Raw genomic sequence first — 23,742 nt, 5'->3', positions numbered from 1 at the left:
GTTTACTTTCCGAGTTGCAAAAACTGCAACACCATTTTCTTTGCAGGGGCTATACATGTGTGCTTTTTGTCAGTAACATTGCATGCAGGGTAGTGGCTCAGCGTCAGATTAAACTGTAGGCGTTGACAGGTCTTATCCAATGCAGTTTTGGCCTTTTGGTTCCCTGTGACCTCTGCTCCTCAGTAAAGCAGGAAAAGTGAATGCCAAGTCCATTGCTCTATGCCAGAAAACCTGTCTGTCAGCAGAAAGAAAATGATCCTGGTCCAAATTGACTTTGGACGGAAAGGTTGTTTTCTCGGTCTCTTGTCTGGCTCAACATCCAGGCAGCCAAAATTTCTTTACTCCAGAGAAACTGCTACTAAATTCAGTCAATGAGCAAACCTGGTGTAATTTCAAAAGGAGGACTCTCAGCCTCTTTTCTATTTTTGATTTTTGAAGGGTTCAAAGTGCAAGATGCCTGGTTGCATTAGAAGGAAGTATTTAATACAGAAGCAAAATCATCCCCAAGCACTTTGTCTCCTGAAACACAAATCCCCTCCTTGTTCAGGGAAAATGCACAGTGCTGCTGGTGTATGCCACGTAGCCAAAGCATGAGGGCAGTTATCCTGGTCATGGCTGAAAGTTGTACGTGTGAATGAGCAGTCACAGGGGGCTCAAGGCTTTAGTTCAACGGTGGGGCAATCCCAGGGGCACAAATGTAATGCAACGTACAACAGGGGCACCCTGTGCAGGGGAAGACCTGGGATATATAGCTGCCTCCCTGACAAACAGGAGACATTTCTAAGTGTGGAAATACCATGGCACCTCTTCCTTCTAAGCCTCACTGCAGCAGCCAGAATGGCAGCAAAGGTTTTTGAAGAAAGGGCAGGGACGATGGAGGGAAAAGGGGATTTTTAGCAGTGTTGTTCTATGAGAGCCAGGCACCTGACCTGCACCATGCATCTGGAGAAGTCTCCCCTGCCCCCACAGCTACAGCTCATGCAAATACACCTAAACACGTCAATATTCGCAACACAGCACTTTAAAAAAATAGCTGGAGGAAATCAAACACGTTGCTTCCTGAGAAGATCGGGGAATATACATTCCCAAGCGCTGAGCAATATCATCCATTATACATTTCTGTCTATTCTGCTGACTGCCTGCATATCCCCCACCTGCCTACGCAGGACAGACACCCTGGTTCTGTATCCAGCAGAGGAGAACTGCATCTACCAAAGAGGCACCTCTACATCCATGGGTTTGCTCTCCCGAAATGTTGAGATGCCAGTATTCTTTCAGGGACAATTTTCTTGGCAAGGGAAGATCTTGACTGTCGATTGCACTTTGGCAGCAGCCAATATAGGAAGTAGCGGTATAAATTCTCATTCTCATTAAATGTGTCTGTCTGACTGATGGACGCCGGTAGAATTACACAGCAGATCCAGATTTGTGGGTCTGACAGTAATAAACCAAATTTTCATATAGAATACATGTCTCGGAGGGGTGTCGGACGTGCTTTATTTCCGTGAGTTATAGGTGCTGCGTGACACGGGAACGGTGCCGGCCACCACTGAGGGGAACGGTCACCAAAACCAGCCCAGCCCTGACAAGTGGAGCGGTGACCTCGCAGACATACACTGCATTCACTCCCCAAGAAACGGGCTCACCCACCGTTTCTGTTCATCCAAAAAACCTTTTACTCTGAAAAGCTGCCCTTATGCCATGAACCGCTCCTGCACTCTGCTGCAGCAGCCTTGGTGGTAACAGGCAGAGAAGGGAAAACCGGGCATGGGAGTGTCTGAGCTTCTCTCCCAAACCCACCATCACCGCTCCTGTCCCTGGTTACCTCTCCAGAGAGCCACTGTGACCAGCCAAGCAGTGGAGAAAGCACTGCGAAGTCCAGGCCACTGACCCTTTTTTCCTTTTAAAGCAAGAGCGAGCTGAAGGTCTAGGTGCTGGGTCTGGGATGCAGTGGGTCACTGCACCACTGCGAGGCAGCCAGGACACCTGGAGTTTTGTTTTCTGAATCGCTACAGCACTGGCCAGGGTTAGATACCAGAGCTGTTAATTCATCTGCATGACTGCCAGCGGTGGAGTGGTGCCAGAAGGAAAGGTCTGCAAATTTTCCCAGTGTGACTATTTCTCAATACTGTTCTCTGTCCTGCTGTTTCAGGTGGGTTAATAAAAGACGTAAAATATTTCCTTGTCTTACTTTTGCACTTTGAGCTTCTGTTTTGCACACAGGGCTCTTTTCTCCTCTCCTGTCACAACTTCTTCCTAGTAACCTGTCTCCCCTTGGCCCCGCGCAGCCGCCGTGCTGACCCTTCAAGCCCGGGGTGCGAGATGCTGTCCTCCTGCCGCCGGGGTTTCGAACTGTCCTCTCTTCAGTCTCCCTCCCAGCCACTAGATAACGCTCAGAAAACCCCAGGCCAGCTCCTGCTCGCTGGTTTTCCTTGCCGTGGTCTAATTTCAGGCCCCAAGCCCTGCGCTGCCAGGCTGCTGAGCCCCATCCTGAACGTGCTTCCCGTGCCCACCGCCTGTGCCGTGCGAGCATCCCTGCTCCAACAGCCTATTTGCTGCTGCAGTCATGAGATCCTCCGCTGGCTTGGATTACTGCAAGTGAATCAGCCAGCAGCAGCTTTGCTTTTAAAGCCCTCTTGACAGCGCTTTCTCCCCCGGTGGACGTGTCAAAGGAAATTCCCCTTGATGAGGTTGCTGGCCATGGAAAATCAGCCGGGAGCGTGCCGAGCAGAGGGCTCTGGTGGATCTCGTGTTGCAGGACTAATCCTGCAGCTCACAGTGGAGGAAGGTCCTTGGGACGGCGGCTGAGCGGTCCAGGCTGCCCCAGGAGCCCCTGAAAGAGGATTAGGTCAGCGCACTGAACAAATGGAGGGCGAGTGGAAAGCACAGTCATTTTGGGATTGCTCATCACAGCTGCAGATAAAAAGGTGAAAAGAGAGACTTAAAAGATTATTCCGAAAGCAGGTCAGACTTCAGGAGAGCAGCTAGCTGTCGGATGGGGTCGCAGCACCCTCCCACCCATCCCCGATCCGGCCTGACCGCCCTCATGGATGAGGCTGGGTGCACGCTCCTGCCGGCTAGCGCTGGCCAGAGGGCTCGCCGTGTGAACGATGGGCGAGACGGGTCCTGAGCTCAGCTCAGGCGTGTGCTCAGCCGTGCTGAGCTGTGCTGTAGGCAGCATAGGTGCCGTGATTCCTCACCCTGCCCATCGCTTTGGGGTGCGCGGGGAAGCCCGGGGCAAACCCATTTCACCGCCTGCGCTCGGGAAGGCTCGAGGGAGCACCGAGCGCCTTCAGGGTATGTGCTGAAGGGAAGAGACAGGGACAGTGAGGCTGTGGTTAGGGAGATTATATGAAGATGGGGCCTGGCATTTGTTTTTTGGATCTATTTTCTCTGTCAAGGCGCATGGGCAGTTTTGTGTTGATTCTGGTCCCGTTATCACGCATTTGTTTAGGCTAATATTTACCATGCAGTTCTCCCCCAGTCCCAGCCATTGTCCCCAAAAGCACCTTTGGGGTTTCCACACTGACAAGGTTCTCTCAGGGGATGCAGTACATGCTTACCCACACACTGGGGGTCCACCTTGCCTCGATTACTCGGGAGATTTTGCTATTCCTGGAATGCCAACCTTTCTCAGTCTCCAGGCTGTACTGAGTTTTAGGTTGTGTTTCAGGATTTGTGTTTTTATTTACCATGTGTTTCACTGAACAGCCGTTCTCTAGCACAGATTTGTAAGGCCTTGGAAGAGGTTTCCTCAGTCTACCCTCTCCTCCATGTCCTTTAAAAGTAATAGCTGATAAAACTAAGCTGATTATGCATTCTCCAGTTGATGTCCCAGACTGATCGTATGACTTCTAACTCCTTCTTCTCGTTCCCCAAGCCCTGCATTACTCCTACAGGTCATACAGACTTCTGCTCATCTGTAGTGTGATAGCAGAAGTCTGGAAAGAGAGGAATGAAGAGAGAAAAAAGAAAAATTGTAGAAATCCAAACCCCGACCCATCCCCCATGCTTTCAGAGGCCAAGCAGTGGTCATTTGCCAGATAAAAGCCATCACTTCCCAGAGGTGCCTGTAACGGTGATCTCAGAGACCACCCTGAGCTAAGACTCAATCAAAATCTCTCTTGGCGATTTCAGGTTTTGCATCGAAGAAAAGGTCTTGATCCCTACATGTCAACAAAATCAATTTCTGAATACTTCAGTGTCCAAGGAGTCTGAGATCCAGCCTTGCAGTTTTAGCCTTGCTGTTCGAGAGGCGAGGAAACAGCCACAAATACCTGATGCCCATTTCACCCAGAGGTCCCTCCAGCACAGGAGATCATTCCTGAGCTCTCATCCGTGTGGGCACTGCTCTTTCCTTCCAGCAAGCTGCCCTCTCTGCTTTCCCGTCACAGGGTAGTCACCTCCCGGTGCCGCAGGGCTCAGCGATCCTCGGGTGCTTGCCTTTGTCCTTGTCAGCTCAATCAGAAGAAATGAGACTCTATACCATTGTTTTGGGAGCTAAGTGTTCAAGATGCAATGCAGACCCGGCAAAGTGGCAAAAGGTTATGCCAGTGAAGCAGAGAAGATGCAAGCTTTATCACCACTGGATACGCGAGCCTTGCCACACAGGGTGGGTGGGTTCTAAATCACTTCCAAAAATCAGATAAGAGAGGCCTTTTTCTTGGGTAAAACCTTCCAATAAGAACTAGGTAAACAAACAGCCTTTTATGCATCCACCAGAGGTGAAGGAGATAGTATGGATTTACCCTTGAGGCAGATGATATGCTGGTCTGAAACAGACAAAGCGATTTTTCCGACATTTGCTCTTCCTTCCCACATTTTGCAGGAGTCAGACGGCAGCGACTGGAGCTGTAGGATATTAAAGGACTTGGCAAAGTTATCATAGATTGTGACATATTTATCAGGAGCTTGAGCTTCTCTGAAAACCCTGACTGCACCGACCGTATCTGTTACTTGATTAAAAATACTCATAATAATTCATACTCTCCCGCAGCTTTTGCATGGAGCTAAGTGCTGGGCTGTTCTGTGGGAACTCTCCTTGACCAACATATTTCACAGTGCTGATGTGATAGATAAATACTTGTGTTACATCAAATACTAGTTTCATTTTTGATAAGCTGGGCAGAATTGTACCACGCTGCCATGAAGATGTCACAAAGTCCAAACCGTCTAGTTTGCTACCTCGGGTAGCAACAGACTGCACGTCAGCACTTAATTTAAGAGAGCAAATTGTACATTATTTGGAACAGTCCCTATCTGAGCCAGACGGTTTTGTGCCCTAGTCATTGGGCAGTGGTGCTTAAAGGTTTGCAATATCGTAACCTAAGCAGGGATGCATAGATCATTTCATGTTCATTCCAGCCTCTGGGGGATGATTGGATTGGTTTCTCACTGCACTTCTTACACTTGGTGGGTGAATGGAGGCTGCCATTCACAGAGCAGAGTGAACTAAACAGCCATCGCATGAGCTCTGCCTACAGAGAAGGAGACGGCAGCTTGCACCAACCCAGTCAAGCAGAAGTCATTGCCACGAGTACTTCAGGTATTTCTGATGTGACACCACACTTTCCTGCTGATGTTTCTCTCCAGCAAGAGCTTCACGGGGGTGGCGAGGGAGGGTCTGGGCACCCCTTCTGAGGGGGGGCAAACAAATATGCCAACACCCTCAATGCCTCTGTTGCCCGCTTGTGGGGTGGGCAGGGGTTGATGGTGCAACATACAAGTGGGCTGCAGGAGCATGGTGGGAACAAGTGTGAGGATGTGGGGAAGAGAAGGTGGCTCCAAGCAGCTGAAGAAGATGGGAAGGACCAGGAGGACTTTAGCTTCAGGAGCTAGGGGAGGGTGTGAAGAAAAGGAATCAGCTCCGAAGGCTACACAGCACCTGGTGGAAGGGAAAGAGCCACAGAGGAGGCCCAGGAGCAAAATGCACTCACCTCTTCTCTGCTTAGTGTCTTTTTTGGACCGAGTCCAAACCTGAGCACTTTGCAGCTCAGACCCACCTACACAGTCTTATCTAAGCTTGTGTAAAGTTAGAAACAAAAATCCACAGTGCTGAAAATCAGATGGCTTACGCAGGCAGCTAAATATAGCGGTGAGTGTCTAACTTCAGGGCACCTTGTTGAGGACCTCATGCCTCGCACGCCAACGGCAGCATTCTCTCTGCTCATATTGTCCCTCAAAGGACAACCTGGCCTGGCTTGCATGGCATACCTCAGATGTTTTGGGAGCACGAGAGGCCATGGTAAGGAATATGGGAAGGTGCAAGAACAGCTGGACATGTATATTGCGTTAAAGAATTGTGCTGACGTCCCAGGCTGACGCCCTGCTCCCAGCTGACGCAGCCAGCTCTGGAAAGTGTGCGGTCACCCTTTCTGAATGCCCTCAGGCAAGGTGGGCTCCTCCGCAGCTGAGCTCCTGAGAGTGGGGTGACAGGCACCCAGTCCTCCCTGGGGATGGATGGGTGGCTGGACTGGATGCCCAGGCAGCCCCGGCCCCTTGCTCCCAGCTCTGCTGCTCACCTGGGGGGGGGCAATTCCCACCTCTGCTCCCTGCACTCAGGAGGGGGCAATTTATAATCCTGACCTTCTTCCCGCTGTCAGATCAGCTGATGAAAAAGTACTATCTGGGAATTGACTGGGGACCGGTCCAAATCACAACTATAAATCTAAATGCCCCCAATCAGGAGTTGCAATATAAAGTTGGATTTTAATGTCGATCCTACCTAAAACAGGCCAAATCTGGATTCTCAGTCTCCTCCAGAACAGTTTAGTTAAACTTTTCCAAGTCTAGCTCCTAAATACATTAGTAGTAGTGAGTGAATTAGTGCTCTCCAGCACTTCCGGAGTTAATCAAGAATAAATTGGCATTTTCAAATAGATTCAGCAGGCCTGGCCATAAATAGTTTGTATGTCTGTATGATAAAAAGCAAATACAAATTTTCAAAAAAATTTAACCTTGCATGGTGTATAAAGAGAATACATAATATTCTTGAGCATAAATACATCTCAAATCAAACCCATTGTGTATACACAGAATACGTAATGGGTTTGCTTGTGGTATTTACCTCAAGCTGAGGCCAAACTGGCAATCTTTTTATGACCCATATAGGCCTTTGCAACACCAGCTTTCCCCATGCTTGTGTGTATATAATTTTGCAGGCCCAGTACAGACAGTCCTCAAGTACATGTAGGTGTGCAAAGGATATCTAACACCTTTCTAACACTATAAGCTCTGGAGTCAGCTCCGAATGGACAGAGCCTGTAGGCAGAAAGCAGAGTATTAAATGAAGAGGCATATAAGCCAACTGGAAGAAGTGGAAAAAGAACACAGGGCTGGAGCTCAGATCACTTTTATCTGATGGCTTAGGACAGGAATGAGAGACAGCAGCAAGAACCACACGGACCTGACGACTCTCAAGCACTCCAGCTCATGCCACAAGAAGAGGGAAAAAATGCTGTGGCCGCAGGAGGCGCAGATAAAGCCAAGTCACTGCCCTGTCTTTGCATGTGCTGTGACACCATGCCCCGGCACAGCACAGCACTGAACCATGCTCTTCAAGCCGGCACCTCCACCGGCTGGGCTCTGGGGCATATTGCACTGATACGCTGATCAGATGTGCTGATCCAGTCCAAGGCACAAAGAGAAAGAAGCTGTCCTGGAACTGACAGCAGCAATCACCCATGTCGTGACTTGCCTTCGCAGTGAGATGGTTTATTCTGAGATGGAGACGGGGTCAGAGGCTGCAGGGAGCAGCAGTGGAGCTGGCCCGAAGAGGCAGAGATGGTGCTCACGCGCATGCACACGCGCACGCACATGCACACGCATGCTTTTCTCGTGCTGTCTCCTGGTGTATGTCACATCTGCAGGTCAAGAGTTCAAGTCAGATAATCGGACTGTTATTATTGCGTTTGAATTAGTGTAGGGTTCACTGGCTGCGTCCACGTGGCAGGGCTCTGGTACCAGGACAAACAAGTGCCTAACAGTACGTCTGGATGAGAAGTGGTGGCACACCATCCCCCTGTGTATCTTGCTTGCAGTAAAACATGGGCAGCTGAGAGGGAAGTGGCAGAAATCAGATCCGGCACCCACTCCTGTCGGAACCTCCACGTGGGGACAGGGCCGTGGAGGGTGTGTGACTTTCATAAGGGCATCACTCCCCAGGAATGTCCATAGCAAACCCTTCCTGAAACACGAGGGAAGTTGGTTCCTCAATGCTGGCCTCCTGCTTGAGGTCTGCTGCTTCTTTAATGTTAGCAAAATCCATCTCACCGCTATACTAACGCCTCGTAAACATAACTGCAATTCACAGGAAACCAGTGTGTGCCAGAACAGCCGTGCTGCATGCAGGAGACCTGCTGCAAGAATGGTATTTATTCCCCGGTTCCAGTCACAGGCCAGAAAGCAGGTTTATGAAAGGTTAATACCCCCTTATATGGCTGCTGTCAGTTCTCACTTCTTCCAGCGGCTACATTTTAGTCTTTCTTCCTCCACCCCCTCCTTTCCTTCCCTCTAAGAAATGCAGCTCCAGAAACATGAGAGGGAAGCAGTGAGGAAAAAATACCCGTGTCCCCAGCTGATCCAGGCAGTGAAAGCATGGTCACACCAGCAGCACTAGAAGTGCCTGGGACTGCTCTCACCGAGCCACAGTTCCTGGCTCATGGTTTGGCCAGGTTTTCTTCTCCAGCTAGTCCCAGCAGTGGCAGCCTTCATCTGAAGTCCAAGCAGACACTCCAGCTCCAGTTTTCTCCTCCGATCCAGCAGCTTTGTGCTCCTTCAGTGACATAAATTGTTCTCCCCAAGCTTTGAGGGGTGTCCACACGAAGCCCCTCCAGCCACCTTACCTGCTCGGGAGGTATGGAGCCACCCCAGAGATGTCGCACCCTGTTCCTCGGGACCACGCTTGTGTATGTGTGGGGGTAAATCGCGGGGGAATAAACATTTCTACAAACTTCCTCCCTTAACCCTTACTTTCCTCACCTGTCTCTCTTGGGTGACATTAATAGAATTTGACATTGTGGCATAACCCGTTAGTCATCCTGCCAGACTAGTAATTTGGTCAAATGACAAACTTTCAATCATTTGAACAAATGGCTGTTTCACTAGGGCATTTGATCAAATGATTAAAACTAAAAGGCATTTGGCCACATGACTGAAGATGTGATCATGGCTCTGGACAGGTGCCGGAACAGATTTTTATAAAACAATCAGACTAGTGTATAATTCTTCATGTGCCGGAGCTTCAGTATGAACAGGTCCTGCCTGCTGCTGCTGTTGTGAAGGAATGTGGGTTTCCCTGCCTTCTCCCTCCGAGTGGCCTCTCTCGTGTCCAGGGTGCCTGGGTCTGACCCCAAAGGCACGGGAGCACTTCCCGACCCCTTTGGCCATGGGAGATGGGCTGGCAAAGGTGAGGATGAGGAAGGTCAGCGGTGAGGATGGAGGGGGAAGCAGCAGCAGGGCTGGCCATGGTACGGTGCCCCCGGGAATGATCGCCTGGCCACACCACATGGCCTCTGTTAAAAGCACCAGTTTGCTCCAGGGAAGGCCCCTGCCTTTACCAGTAGCCCTGCCTTCCCAGCTTGAGCGCTGGGGAGGGTAGGGAAGGGATTTTCCTCCTGGCTTGCCTTTGTTTTTAGTGGGGATGAAGCTCTCCGTGAAGCCATGCCTTTGATGCCAGGGAAGCAGCAGCAGAGGAGCCTGGCAGGACTGCTGTTGCTGCTTGTGTGGGACAGGACAGTCCAGGACAAGTTTTGCCACACTATGATGGGGGAGGGCATGCAAACTCCCTGCTACTGTGCCTTCACCTTTGCCTTCACCTTTGCCTTCACATACGATGGCATTCGGGGTGCCTGGAGGGGAGGGTTGGGGTCCTGCCGCTCTGCACGGGGAGCAAGCATGGAAAGAGCTGAAACGTGGTTCTTCCTCTCATGGGCAATGGAAAGGCTCTGGGGAAACTGGTATTCAGAGGTATGTCTGGGGTTTGATCTCTCCCCCAGAGATCCTCCTGGGCACCTTACCCATTCCCAGTCTGTCCCGTTTATTTACGACAGCAGGATAAACACTTCCCAGGCAGAGGTGACCAGAGTCTCTCTTCTGCGGAGCTGACAAGCTATGACTGGAGAGAGAGACAATGTTTACAGTGAAGAGCTTCCTGCAGTTACAGAGAGGTCAACAGGATGCTTACCAAAAATAGGGTTCAGTTCATTGAATTAATGAAGTTCAAGCAGGGAGCATAGAATATACAAGTGAAGAGAGGAATCAAGCTTCTAAGCAACAACAACAGTGATGCATTTAGACAGTATTCCCAAATCACAATACTCGATGTTTTTGCCAAAAGGTAAAAAAACCCCAAAAACAAAAAAACAAGAAAGCAGAAAAAAAAGACCATTTCCTGACCAGACTCGTTGCCCAACCACTGGCTCTTTTCAAGCTCTCCTGCACACTCACAAGAAACGTGACCTTTGTATGCTGTTGCTGGGGGTAGGTCTGGCTCCTCAGGGGGATGGGAAAATACGTGATTGCTGTATGAAAGCAAAAAGGAAGCGGCTCAGCCAGCAGCAACCCTGGAGGTGTTTCCAGTGCCTACTGTACTTGGAAGACCCAGCAAAGCCATGTCTTCCCTCCCACGACTGCTGGAGGCTGTTTCCAGCCTTCCCTTTTAACATAAGAACACAAAATACACCCCACTGGGTCAGATGAATAGTCCGGCATGCCCAGTGCTCTATCTTAAGAGAGGCAATTTAAGGAGAGCACGTGAACCCAGCCACTCTCTGTCACCCTGTTCCCTTCCTCCATCCCCCAACACCCACACTTGTAGGTGTGTTAAGGATGCTGAAGGGCACATCCCTGTCTGTTCTTTTCCATTAATATCTATTTATGGACCTGTCACCTACGGCTATGTCTAATCCTTCCCATAGCTGTTCATAAGAGAAGGAGAGGACAGACCTCATCCACGAGACCCCTTGTTTCATATTATGTCCAGGAAGCTGTATTTCAAACCAGCCATTCAAAACATGCAGGCAGTGGGGACAAGGTCAGTGAGTGCTCCAGGCTGAGGACTGCCTTCACCCGGTGTCTGCACCGCAGAATCTAATGGGATCCCCGTCTTGATCAGGAGATCTCAGGAATGTGGAGACAGAAAGACAACTACGTTTCTATCCACCTCTGCATGTACTTGTGTCTGCCCCTTCTAGGAAAGCCTTTTCTTTTTTTTTTTTTCCCAGTCCTTCCTCTGCAGAATTACATGACAAGAGGCTTTTAACTAAATGCTTGGAAGTTTCTGTTTGGCCAGGGGACTGTGAGATTTTCATTTGGGTAAATGAGTGAAACTTTCAGCCACTTGACTGACAGAGTGCTTGGGGAGCAGGAGAGCCTTATCTGCTGGAATGATTTGATGAATTTACCATCAGAATGACTAAGACGTTGATCCGCACAAATGGGAACTCCTTTCTGCCTAATAAATAATGCTCGCTCACTTGCCCCACCAGGGCATAGGGAAGACTCATTAATTACTGACTCTGCATAGCCTGGAAGTCAGAAGATGCTACGCAAATACTAACTGTTCTTATCTTGCAAAGCAAAAGGCTGCATTTGGGTTTGAAGTTTTTATTTTGGCAAAGGCACAACCAGTAGTTTGTTCTGCGGTAAGGCTATTCACACAGCTACTCGAGGCAAGTATAAATCATATGGACTGTGCGCGGTACAGGAGAAATCTACTCTATGCAAAATTAATGTTGGGCTGGCCCAGCAGAAGCAGCGCACGTAGCAAAGGTGAAGTGCACAGTCTTAGGGGGAAGCTGTGTGTCTGCCCACCTGGTAAATTTATGTCTTTCACCTCTAGAACTTCAATTCATGCACAGTGTGAGGTTGTAAGTGAAATGAATTTATTGGTGTCAGTTCATTCCCTAATGGGTAACAGTTCATGTCACAAAATCAGCACAGATAATTTGTCATGATTGGAAGTCTCTTCTAAAGAGAGGCTCCGGTGTGCAGGGGTATGGAGGAATTAGTTGCTGGCCCCTGGGAGAGGCGGCAGAGCTCGGTAGAGAAGCCCATGCTCCAGCAGAGGAAACAGAGGTAATAACTAACCCTCCCTCCCACCTCCTCACCCCCTTGTGAACTGTGTCAGAGAAAGTTCCTGTGCTGCAAGTTCAACGCTAATGAAAACCAGGCCTCCCTCAGATTATACCTCATCTTTGGATGGGAATGAGATGCAATGGTTACATTAGATCAACACTAAAGTCAGTGGGAAAACAATGCTAGCAGAGCAAAACAAAGGCAATGGACCATATTTGCAGCTGTGCCAAGAAAGAAACATCACCTAATGACCCCTAAGGGTTTACTGAAGGGGAGACCCTGCTGACATCTCCAGCGGGACTTGACACCGTTCCGGGATGCTCCATCTCCCCGCTTAGCCTCGGGAAGCTGGCCTTTCCTTCCCTTCTTCGCCCCCCCCCCCTTTCTGTCCCTCGGGGCAAAGCAGCCAGGAGATAACTGACACATACTTCAGACCCTTGAACCATGTGCACATCTGACACGGGAATGCCTCAGAGCTACCTTCAAATATTTCCCCTAATCTAAAATCCTCAAAATCCACTAACTGATCTGGAACGAACAGCCTGGAAAGTACCTGCAAGCAGCATTTTGGAGCACTGCCTGCGAAAAAGCTCCTTGTTCTGGCCAGGACACGATGGTGACACGAGTGTGACCTTGCCTCAAGCAACGTCAGGCTGAAGGTGGGTCTGCCATGCTGAGTGGGGTAGGACAAGGACAGCCACATCACTTCAGCTTTTTGCAGAGGTTGAGCTGGGAAAGCCCCACGTCTCGCTGCAGGCTCGCTCGTGCCGACTGTTCGATTGCCACCTGCCGTCGAGTCAGTGCCCTTCTGAGGCCAAGTCATTTTAGTGATAGCTGTAAAAAAAAAAAAAAAAAAAAAGGTTCGTTAGGTATCTTACCAGCTGATTTTCTGAAAGGTTGGAGGCTACTGGGAAAGAAAGAGCAAAATACATGTTCCACTCACTGCCACCTTACATCTTTGATTCTACTCTTCTGCTTGACCCAAGGAGGAGAAGCGCCACAGAAGGCCAAATAAAACTCTAAGATGTTCAGTCTCCTCTTATTGCTTAAGGGATGATGAGAAACTGCTCTTGGTGTACCCTGGATAATTCTGAATTAAACCCCAAAGGAAACAAGGAAGGAAAAAACCCAGCCAGGGAAACAAGCCTCAATCAAATTTGATTCCAAAAGAGGAGGAAAATGTATAAAGAGAGGAATCTGTGTCTCTCCTGCAGGGCTGAAGTAGGAAGTCCCCGAGAGGTCACAGAGTAGGCTGGCCACCCGCTTGCTCTCTCCAGTGTCCTCCCAGCGCTCGATGGCCGGCCAGAAAGCCCAGCAGCCAGGAAGCCCTGGGAAGTCCTGCTGCCATGGAGGCAGAAGATGGGGGCTTGGCAGCCTCCATCCCCTGCCTGCCGTCTCCCCACCAGCCTGCCAGGTGGGCTGCCAGGGACAGAGGTAGGGAAGCTTTCAAAACTTGCTTGGCAGGGAGGATGTCATCCTGCATCTGCCTGGTTTCTGGGAGGATCTCATCAAAATTGACATGTTGCCAGTCTGTTTCAATGCCGGTGTATTAGATTTTGCTGTGCCAGACAGGCATGCCAGAAAATTTCTGACCAGCTGTACCGTGAACACTGAGCGCCAGCAACTATCAGCTTTAACCCAGTCCATCTTTCCAATGAGCAGCCAGAGAAACCTGGGAGCAAACTCACCCACCTGGATAGCAACATTCCCAGGGCATTCAGCACCGACTTCTTCAGACGTGGGCAGCGCAACGCTGGTGCACGTGGGAAGCCGGTCATGGTGCCAGAAGGCTGGACTTCAGACCAAGGTGTCCAGAGGAGGGATATGGTCTGTCAGCCTTTACTTTATGCCTGCTCTTCTAGATAGTCCCTGGGCTTGACTGTTGACCTAGGTTGATTTCCAAGCCCTCCCCTATCAATCAGACATGCACCATACTGTTCCAGTAATGAATCAAGCTGGCTTGTTCTTGGCCTCAGTCAATCAAGCCTGTGTACCACGCAAACTTTTATCAAGCTTGGAGATAACAGGTAAAAACAGCCCCAAGCACAGCTTATGAAGAGTAACTCCCCATTGCAGCAGTTCTTCAGAGGACAGAAATCTTTCGGTGTGCAGAGGTGTGTCAGAGACACTGGTCAACAATTAAAGATGGCAAGGGAAAAGATCCAAACTCAAACATTTTCTATTAAAAATGTGTGAGGAGACACGTAATACTATTGGCATAGAAAATTCAGGAGACATTAAAAGCTCAAACTCTGGGAAATTCCACCCAGTTACAGAAAAGCAGGATCTCCTGCGCTCTGCTTTTAAGCCTGCTTGAGAAAACCAAACTGTCAGAGTTAACTGGGCATCTTCAGGCCAATAGCCGGGAATTTGCTGCCCAGCCAATCTGCATAACTACAAGTTTCTGCTAAGGTCTCATAAAGATATTGGGAAAAGAGCCACGCAGCTAGAGCAGAGGCATTTGCTGGCCCTGGAACGTGTCCGGGTGATGAGCCATCATGTAACCTGACAAAGACTGATCTACAAGATACAGCAGAAAACCCTTATTAGGCACCAGCCTCCTTATCAAGCAACTCAACAAGCTCTTCTGAATCACTATATGAAAACTTACCAATAAATGTATCTTTCTGAACGTCTCTTTTCTCTCCCAGCTGTGCTGAGCTGACCATTCATGATTAAAAAAAAAAAAGCAAGCTGCACCAGATGCATGCTTCAGACCCAACCAAAGCCATGTTTATCAGCTCCTTCCAGATGTTCCTGCAGCTGTATCGCCTCACCATCACTGCGATTTGATGTGGCACCAAAGCAAATTAAGAGCTATGTTTTTGTAGGCCTTGCCGATGCTCTGTGCTGTGTACACTCCAGCTCGCTTCTCAGCCTATTTTTTACACACTAGTGTCCTCAATTACTTTTCCAAATGAAAGGGAGTCATGCTACTTTAATTAAACATTTAATTGAAGGGAGAAAAAAAAAAAAGAGGGAGGGAACTGATGTTTGCCAACAAGGAAAGGATAACGGTGAGAGATTGCTGCTTCTAAATGAAACCTCACAATGCTGCTTTCTGCAGCGAGAGGCACCCTGGGCTGGGGCTCATGTATCAAAGTACAGCTCAGCTCCTATTCAATTAATGTGTCTGTTTCGATGGGAAGGTTTTGTAAAGCATTGTTGGAAATGGTTTCTAATTTTCCCTTCAGTTTTTGGCTGGCTTAATTAAACTTACACCCAGCGAACCCTTGTGTCTCTCCAGAGGCAGGCTGGTTATTGACCTAAGGGATTTTTTTAATCATTTCTATGTTTCCCTGGCCACCTTCAGTGAATTAGTGAATCCAGCTTTTTTTTTTTTTTTTTAAAGGTTGATCCAACACTGAGGTGTTTCTCCTCCCTCCCCCTCAAAGAGCTGGCAGAAATGTGTATCATCTTTCCTTTCCGCGGGAGCCTGAGAACTTAATCAGCTGCAACTCTCCATGCTGGGGCTTCCCCAGATAAAGAAGTCATGCAAGCCAGCTCCTCCACAGCAGAACTGGGACACCTGGGCCCTCCTCGCCCCTTGCCCAGGGGTAGGATTACCTATGAGAACAAAATCACTCACACGTATAAAGGTTCATGGGAGAAGGTCCTCATGAACTTAGGGCACAAGTTTGTTTTGTGAGTGAGTGGACTGATGAGGTCTGGTTTACTATCAGCTTGGGTCTCAAGAGCGAGCAAAGCCCTGTGGATTCGCTAGTGTCTGTGATGGATGGAGTCACACAGTGGTGTCTTCCTCACCGGGGAATTAGTAAAGTCTTTCTTCAGTTGTCTGGTCTAAAAAGACTTGGGGGTCTTATTATATTTGGGATCTCTCTCTCTCTCTCTCTCTCAAATTCAGTGGAAATCTGCTGATGGGCTCATAAGTTATGGGAAGGTTGAATGAAGAAACTTGTGATTGTAGAAACCTCCTCCCCCTTGGAAAGCAGGCTAAAAATGAGGTTGAAGCCTGGGTTATGTGTCCGGCTGAGTGAAAGTTCATGCCACCCCCATGTTATTTACCTGTGGGCCTGAGTGTATAAAACACAGCATCCCTACTTCATCTGATGTTGTCACTGCAGGCAGTACCTTGAAATTTAGGCTCTGCCTGCTTGTTAAAGGATGAGAACACTCACAAGTGTCAAAATACAAAAGAAGGCTTACACAAAGAGAACATCCTGCGGCATACGAGCATTGCCATCGCACAGTCATTCTCGTTGTCACTAATAAAGCGAGGGGCGAGGGTGGGTAAACTGGGCCACTCTAACAGGAGTGACTCATGGTGGAAAGAATAACAAGCCTGAGATCAGAAAACGGAGAGTAAGTCTTACGAGCAGGTTCGCCTACCTCGTTCTCTTTTCCAAATGCTCTGAAAAAGCAGCAGGATATAAAGTGTTTCTTGGGGTACAGCTGACTAAAAATTCAAGACGAAAACATTCTTGTCTGCCCACAAAAGACTATGTAGGCTTGCTCCTATCTAGGGCACAAAAACGGTCCCATTCAGACCTGAAACCTTGTTGTCACGCACTCTGTAGTGGAAAAGCAGTGGAAGTGCATCAACCGGCTGGATTTCCCACCCCCAGCAGGCAGGATAGCTACTCACAGCAGGGAGATAAACATGGTTTCTGCTCAGCATCGTGACTGTGCTATGGATTAGATGCAGATTCACCCAGCGACCTACCATCCGCTCTCATCCATACCTAAGAATATAAGCAAAGGGAAGCTGATGATTAGGGAGAAGAACAGGTCAAGATCAGCTCAAAGTTCAATGTCATTGAAAAAAACTTGAATATCAAAATCACAGCGGGTCTGTTTTTTCTGTCCATAAGCCTATGCTGAGCCCTCAAGGGCTGGGTGATTCTGCCAAGGGTTCAGATGAGAGCGAAAAAGGAGGGGTCCAGCCCAGACCAAGGTTCCCAGCATGGGGTCTCCTATGCTCTGCTCTTGGTTCTGTCACCAGCTGGCTCTGGGACAAGCCACACTGATTCTTCTTGCCATACTCCATTTCAGACACTTCTGAAGTGAAGATCCTAAAACATCCTCACCACACGAGGGTCTTCTTGGCATTGCAGGTGTTTGCCCTGAATGCTTGGGGATTTACAAATGCGAGGTGCAGCAGAGCTGCAAAGTGCATTAGGAACAAGCTTCAACTAAACTCTCCAGCACAACCACTCCCGAGCTTTATGTAGGAAGAGAAGGAGAGGGTTTGGAGACAGACTTGGTTTTACCCAGATAGGAACAAATTTCATTTCTAGGACTGTTTCTAATAAAATAAAGACAATTCTCTCTGGCTTATAGCACCTTACTAATCACTATAACTGTGATACAGAATCATTCATGCTTTTATTTTGTACTCCTTTTTTAACTTAAGAAAAGCAAGTCTATTCAAGCAGCTCTTAGAATGGAAACCCATGATATTTGTTGTGTTTTCAGGTAACTAAAATCGTATTGGCTTAAGAGTTTACTCTTCTACCCATAGCCGAGGAACATCTAAACCCAAAGCAGGTGGGGAAAACATGACGAAGCAAACTTTCTCTGCATGATGTAAGGCAAAGGGGCTGTCTAGCCCACTGCTTTCCATATGAATGTATTTTATCTGGGCACTGCTGGTATTATTATTTATTATTATTAATGTTCAGGTAAGCGCCTGTGTGGGCAGGAGTGTGGGAGCCTGGGTGCACCAGAGCTCTGTGTCACTGCGATGGTGTCTGTTTGGAAGGGCAGCAGCCAGGTTGTATACCCAAAGCAACCTATGTGCTCATTTTACCTTTCTTTCAGGATAGTTGCAGAATATGGCACATTAAAATACACATTGTGATGTGTTCCCTCACTTGCTTTAAGACAGAGTTCAATTAACAAGCAGTTCTGTGGACATTGGCACTGAAAAGAGCAAAATGCATGGATATGTGTTTCAGGCACAGCTGGCTTTGGGCCCTGAGAGATGAGGAGTGTTTCTCCCTTGGTTTAGAAAGGTGTGAGGACCTCTGGTGTGAGGTCTCCAATGTCTAACAGTGGCTGAGCTCATCCAGCAGCATGGCATCCTATCCAGTGGCAGGTCTCCTCTCTTCACGGACCTTGTAGGAACTGAATTACCTAAGCAACCTCTACCGTACTTTTGCATTTTGTTGTCTTTGGCCAGAGGGTTTCAAAAGTTATTACAGGGAGAATCACATACACACGGCATGCTCGCATAAGCCTTTAAAAATCCTGCTCCTGCTATGCTGATTACCATGGATAGTCCCCTTAGCTGAAAAATGAGTCATAATTGTAGAAAACAGTGCAGAATTTGAACCTAAGCCATTAATGCTAATGTAATATATGGTGAGAAAATACTATTAACGTTTGGATGGATGAGTTACAATACTCTGATTACCACACATTTGCATTCCTTAGCTTCTACGTGATTACAACCTCAGCTTTGAAGTTGTGTTACCACAAAGACCTCTTTTGCCGTTTCGATTTGTTTTCTTGGTGTGTGCATATTTAGAGCCAGAGCCAGTTTGCCAGTATTAATAATATTGATTGCACAATGATTCCTGCAGTGCCCAACCAAAACCTCAGAGAGGGAGGACGGATGATCCTAAGAGGGTGAATTCCCATCCATTTTTCAGGCTGAGCTTCTGGAGATTTACAGAGGAGTCGCCTCGCTGAATTGCGGCTGTTTAATAGCTCTTTAAAGGCCCATGTCCAAGCTAGTTGTCCAGCCTTCCAGTACGTTCAGCGGAGAGAGAGAAAAGCACCTCTAGAGGGCAATTCATTCCAAGTATTGCGGCTGCCTCTGGCGCAGGGAGCTCAGGCGCCTGCCTGCCTTCAGGTGCCTGGAGCTGGCTGGATCCAAGCCTTCCCAGGGTGACTCTCCTGGCTCCAGGTGCTCAGGCTGCGCAGAGGATGCTGCATTGCCATCCAGTCAGCAAAACGGTTTCAGCTGACTCACTTACCAGTGTTTTCCTCCAGGTTTTTCCCAATGAAGACTTTTCTTGTGCCTTTTCTGGTCGGGCTAAGGATCAGGAGGATTCCCTCCGTCTCCCTTGGTGCTGCCGTGCTGCATGCTTTCTCCCAGACATGGGCCGAGAAAGTCTTGTTCCCTGGCTGTCTAAATCTGAGCAGCAGCAGTAGAAGATGGCAGCAAGACAGACCCACCTACCCGAATAACTGTGATGCTTCTGGTGCTCTTTGTGTGACAAAAATGTATGGAGAGATCAGATGGGCAGTGATGAGGCCAGAGACCATGCCCAAACGTGAACGATCTGGCAACCTCCGCACTGTTGGTAGGACCATATTCTAGGACCTATCAGAAAACAGTAAGCTAAGTTATGAACCCTCTGAATAGCTTGAGGCCTCCCTAGCACACAACTTTGATGGAAAGTACCCATTTCCTACATCCTGCACGTGTCTTACAGGTTTTCCCTATGTTCTTGCAATAACAGCCAGCCTGGGGGGACAAGTTCTGCTCCCTCTTAAATTAAGAACAATTCCTCCAAGAAGTAGTTCACATCACCCAGGTGCAAGTGGAAAGAGTGGCTGACCAAGAACCCCTCAGGCTGTATCCCTGCCTGGAGGATGTGGGCAGGCTTAACTCTAATTGCCATACTGGGCTGCAAGTTGGGGCCCTGCTCGCCCTTAATTTCGGAGAGAAATATAAACATATGTATGGTGCTCACGAAGCCCATAAATACAGAGTAGGTGTTTTAAATCTGCTTTGTGCTGACACTGTAAAAGTCTTTGTAGTCCCTGTGGTGGGAGAACAGCTGCTGGGATCACTCAGTGCATCCTTTTCTGGACATGGAGAAGGGTACTGGAAGACGTGTTGACAGACTCAAAGTCAGAGTATACTCTGCCTTTGCAGAGAAGGGAGCTTTCTATCAGTGCAGAGCGAAGTGTGTGGGTGCCAAACCTCACCCAGGGAAAGCTAAAGGCAGTATCACGGTGCTGGTCTGCCCCAGCCTTGGACCTGGCCAGGAGAAAATGCTGACTGCTGGTTGGTATATGGAATTGTGTATGTGAGGGAGGAGGGAGGTGCTGATTTTGTAACCAGCATCTATATTGCAGTTTTAAATTAATGGCAAGTTGTCTTAATCTTGGGACAGGTGTTCTTTTTTATTCTTGTCCCTGTAGCAGAATAAATGAATGAAATAAAAAATGAATAAGAACTTGAGCCTTCACATAATGAATATTGTGGATACAACCTCCTATAAATTACATTCCAGACTCCCAACGGGTAATGTCTCTTATATATTACTGGGATACTTTCAAGTTTATTCAAAGGCTCTCTTACAGCAAAACCCTGAAAAGTTAGCACAGCTCCTGCAGGTTAGAGAGAGTCTTATGGAGGAGTAAGAACAGTAGGGTCATTAGGAAACATCGTTAGAGGCTTAAGAGCTAATGATCCAAAGCACATTGACATTAATGTGACTCTTTTCTTTGGACTTCAGGCACCTGGGCATATGAGTCCTTGCTTGCGATATTTAACATGTCTGTTTTTCATGCATAATTACCTGTTTTGGAATGGGAAAGTTTTTTTTCTCCTCTGTAGAGTAAAAAGCAAACAAATAAACCCCTTGTGCTGGACAAATCAAGCCCTAGCACTGCAGACAAGTTTTCCTAGAATTGGTGCCATCATTCAGCTGCTGCTTTAAATTTTTTCTATGTTTATAAAGGCAGTAACTAGTTCTATTGAAAGGGCTCAGGTTTTTAATAAAATTAAAAGTCAGAAATTAACAGTCACTAAAAACCTTCCTACTTGGCTGTTGCAGCTGTCGCAGAATACTGTTCCCATTCACTACACTTAATCCACAGGGACAAAACTAAGCCATAGGTGTAGCAGATGCATCTGGTGAGCTATTCTAGCAGCCAGAGCACACCGAGCCACTATCCCTGGGTTTGGGCAGAAGGGGCATGGTTTCAGGGATACAGCACTGAGGCAGTTGCTCGGGCACCTGGCTGTCTCAGTAGGAGCATGCTCACTACGCTTAAGTGTCATGGTACCCGTGAAACTCATCTGCTGTGTGGGTGGGAGGGCAGGGAGTTGGAGATGTCTGTCGAGATGTTTTCTCCCCCCGTGAGTCCTTGCTCCTGCCCTGTAAGCATGCCGTTTCCTCCTTCCCCTGTTCCTCCCGGCAAGGACCAAGCACCCTCTCCCTTTCCAAAAATCTGTCCCATGCTAGCAGCTAGCGGCAGTGGCCAGCACTGACCATGGACACTGATGCTCCAGAGGTGTCTGTGCCAAAACCCACCGCAATTAAACCTTGCCTTCCTGCCCAGTGAAAGGAAAAGCCAAGGCCAAGGGCATTAAACCACGCTTTTTCTTCTGCTGCAATAAAGCCACAAAAAACCTGTTGTCGAGGCCTAGGTGGAAAATCAAAATGTTCTCCTCGGGGAACAGTGTTTCACCCCTCAGCAGGGAGAGGGTTCAGGCAAGAGCCAGACTCTTGCTGAACGGGGCTGTGCAGGCGTTTTGGTGAGGGGCTCTGTCCCTTGCGTAGCTCTACGTTAAGATTTACCCTCTGCTTGAAGCAACAGTTCCTGTGCATGCATTTTGACCTGATAATGGCTGTGTAACAATCCCGGATCCCACTTATTTACTTTACTCCCTGACAGTTTAAAAATTCATTAATGGCTCAGCAATAAATTCTCAGCAGACTTCCCTGAAGAGATGAAAAACGGGGGACATCAGCTAATGAATTATCACAGAAATACTCTGAAAGGAGGGCCTGCTCTCCACTTCTACCCCATTCCTACAGCTGAATGGAAAGGGGCTTGGTTTTTATGTTTTGGTTTTTATTTCTGTTTTTCTGCAGAATGTGGGAGTGACGGAGACGACCTCCCCATCTGCCCCACGCAGTCCATATGGCAGCCATACGATCTCCTCCCCTCCATTTTGGCAACCTCTGAACTGGAAGGGCAGCCCTGTCTGAAGCCCAGCATGAGCACCGAGTCACTTCCAATTCCCATCCTGTTCTCCCTCCCTCCTGAGCAACTTATTTAACAGCGACAATTTACATACGGTGGTTTTACAGTGTGGACTAGGATGCCCCAGGGACTGATTTGAGACTCACAAATCCATTTCAGAGTCTTTGCGCTGAGGACACAGTGGGGCAGATTCAATATTCAGCTATGTTCATCTAAATCCGGAGGTGCTTCAGGGAAACAAAACCCTCCAGATCTACCGTGGTGCAGGAGAGCAAAATAAAGGCACCTGCCTGGGCTCATAGCCACCATACATCGGTGGAAAATACCCTGCATGCAAAATTCACAGTACTTTTTAGCTACAGATATATGACAAGCATACCACTACATATGCAAATATTGCAGAAAGCAGAAGAGTAAACAATAAAGAGATCTTTTACTGCTAGAGTTACCTTTCCTTTCCTTCTCAAAAATGTGAAAGACTCAGAAAGAACTGAAAGCTGAACTAAATTTTGTCCTTGTCATTTCTATGATGAAGTTAAGCCAAAAGTCTTGTCCCAAACGATTCTTTGCAATGGATGGCATGGATGAAAGACCCACATGTAAGCCATATTAAGTTTTAAATTTACTAGGGGTAAAGGGAAAACCCAGCTCAGAAATCACTGACAACGCAAAACTAAGAATCTGACTGAAGGAAAAGAGTTTTATTAAAGTTATGGAACACTCTTTAGTCTTAGTTCCATGGAGATAGTGAAAATGTGTACTGGGGAAGGGAAGACCTTTTCCAGTAGACCTTTCCCAGAAGTACTTCGCCAGGGAAGACCTTAAGCATCATGCCATTTGAGGCTGAAACAGCTGAGAGAGGGGAAGAATGAGGAACAGAAGTCCTCAGCCTCTATCACTTTATAACAGGCAATTAATTTTATTTAAACCCTGACAATTAATTTTATTTAAACTCTGATTTCTTTTTACCCTATAGGAATATGAAACAGTGTCCTGAAATTAATAATAAATGAGAAAAAAAATGTTGAAATAATCATGATGAACACATTAGTTTTCATGCATACAATTGGTTCAATTCCAGTCTCAAAATTAAAATGAAAATGAGAGGGAATCCAGATGTAGATTGCTTTGTGTAAAAACCAGCTATTTCCCTTAGGACAGCCGTCCAGCTGCATGGTGCCATAGGCTAAAACAGCACAAGGAACCATCCATTTTCATGTCAGAGGCTTGTTTTCCATCAAGAGGGTGGGAGCCCACAGAGAAAGTCGAGAGAGACTATTCCTTCTCCACCTGCACATTCCCATTAGTCCTTGTGTAAGCAAACACTGGGCACGGTGCCACCCCGTGTGACGCACTGCCAGCCGTGCCACTTCACCGACTGCCAGCAAGCCTGCGGGCTGCTGGTGTCGCAGCTATCACCTTCCACGCCATCAGGTACCTCCACGGTGCATCCAGGTGACCAGCAGTGTCTCAAGGGTGACACGGTGGTGTCCTCCCTGCCTCCATCCCATGGACACAGGTCCACACTCCACACAAATTCATCTCAAGTTATCCCTCTCCAGTCATACTCTCCTATATGCCTCAGTGCTGCTGTGGATCTTTCATGGACCATCCATGCAAGGGAGCGTGTCCCCATTTTGAAGGGGAAGCAGCTTGGGAAATTTTCTTAGGTACTAATCGTGCAAAAAACCCACTAGCATTGGAACTGAGGGGCTTCCAACTTCCAATATGTATAGCAAAACCACTTCAGGGTGC

This window comes from Haliaeetus leucocephalus, unplaced genomic scaffold, assembly GCF_000737465.1.
Source record: "Haliaeetus leucocephalus isolate CR32 unplaced genomic scaffold, Haliaeetus_leucocephalus-4.0 Scaffold317, whole genome shotgun sequence".
Classification (NCBI taxonomy): Eukaryota; Metazoa; Chordata; class Aves; order Accipitriformes; family Accipitridae; genus Haliaeetus; species Haliaeetus leucocephalus.
Note: the sequence above shows the minus strand (reverse complement) of the source record.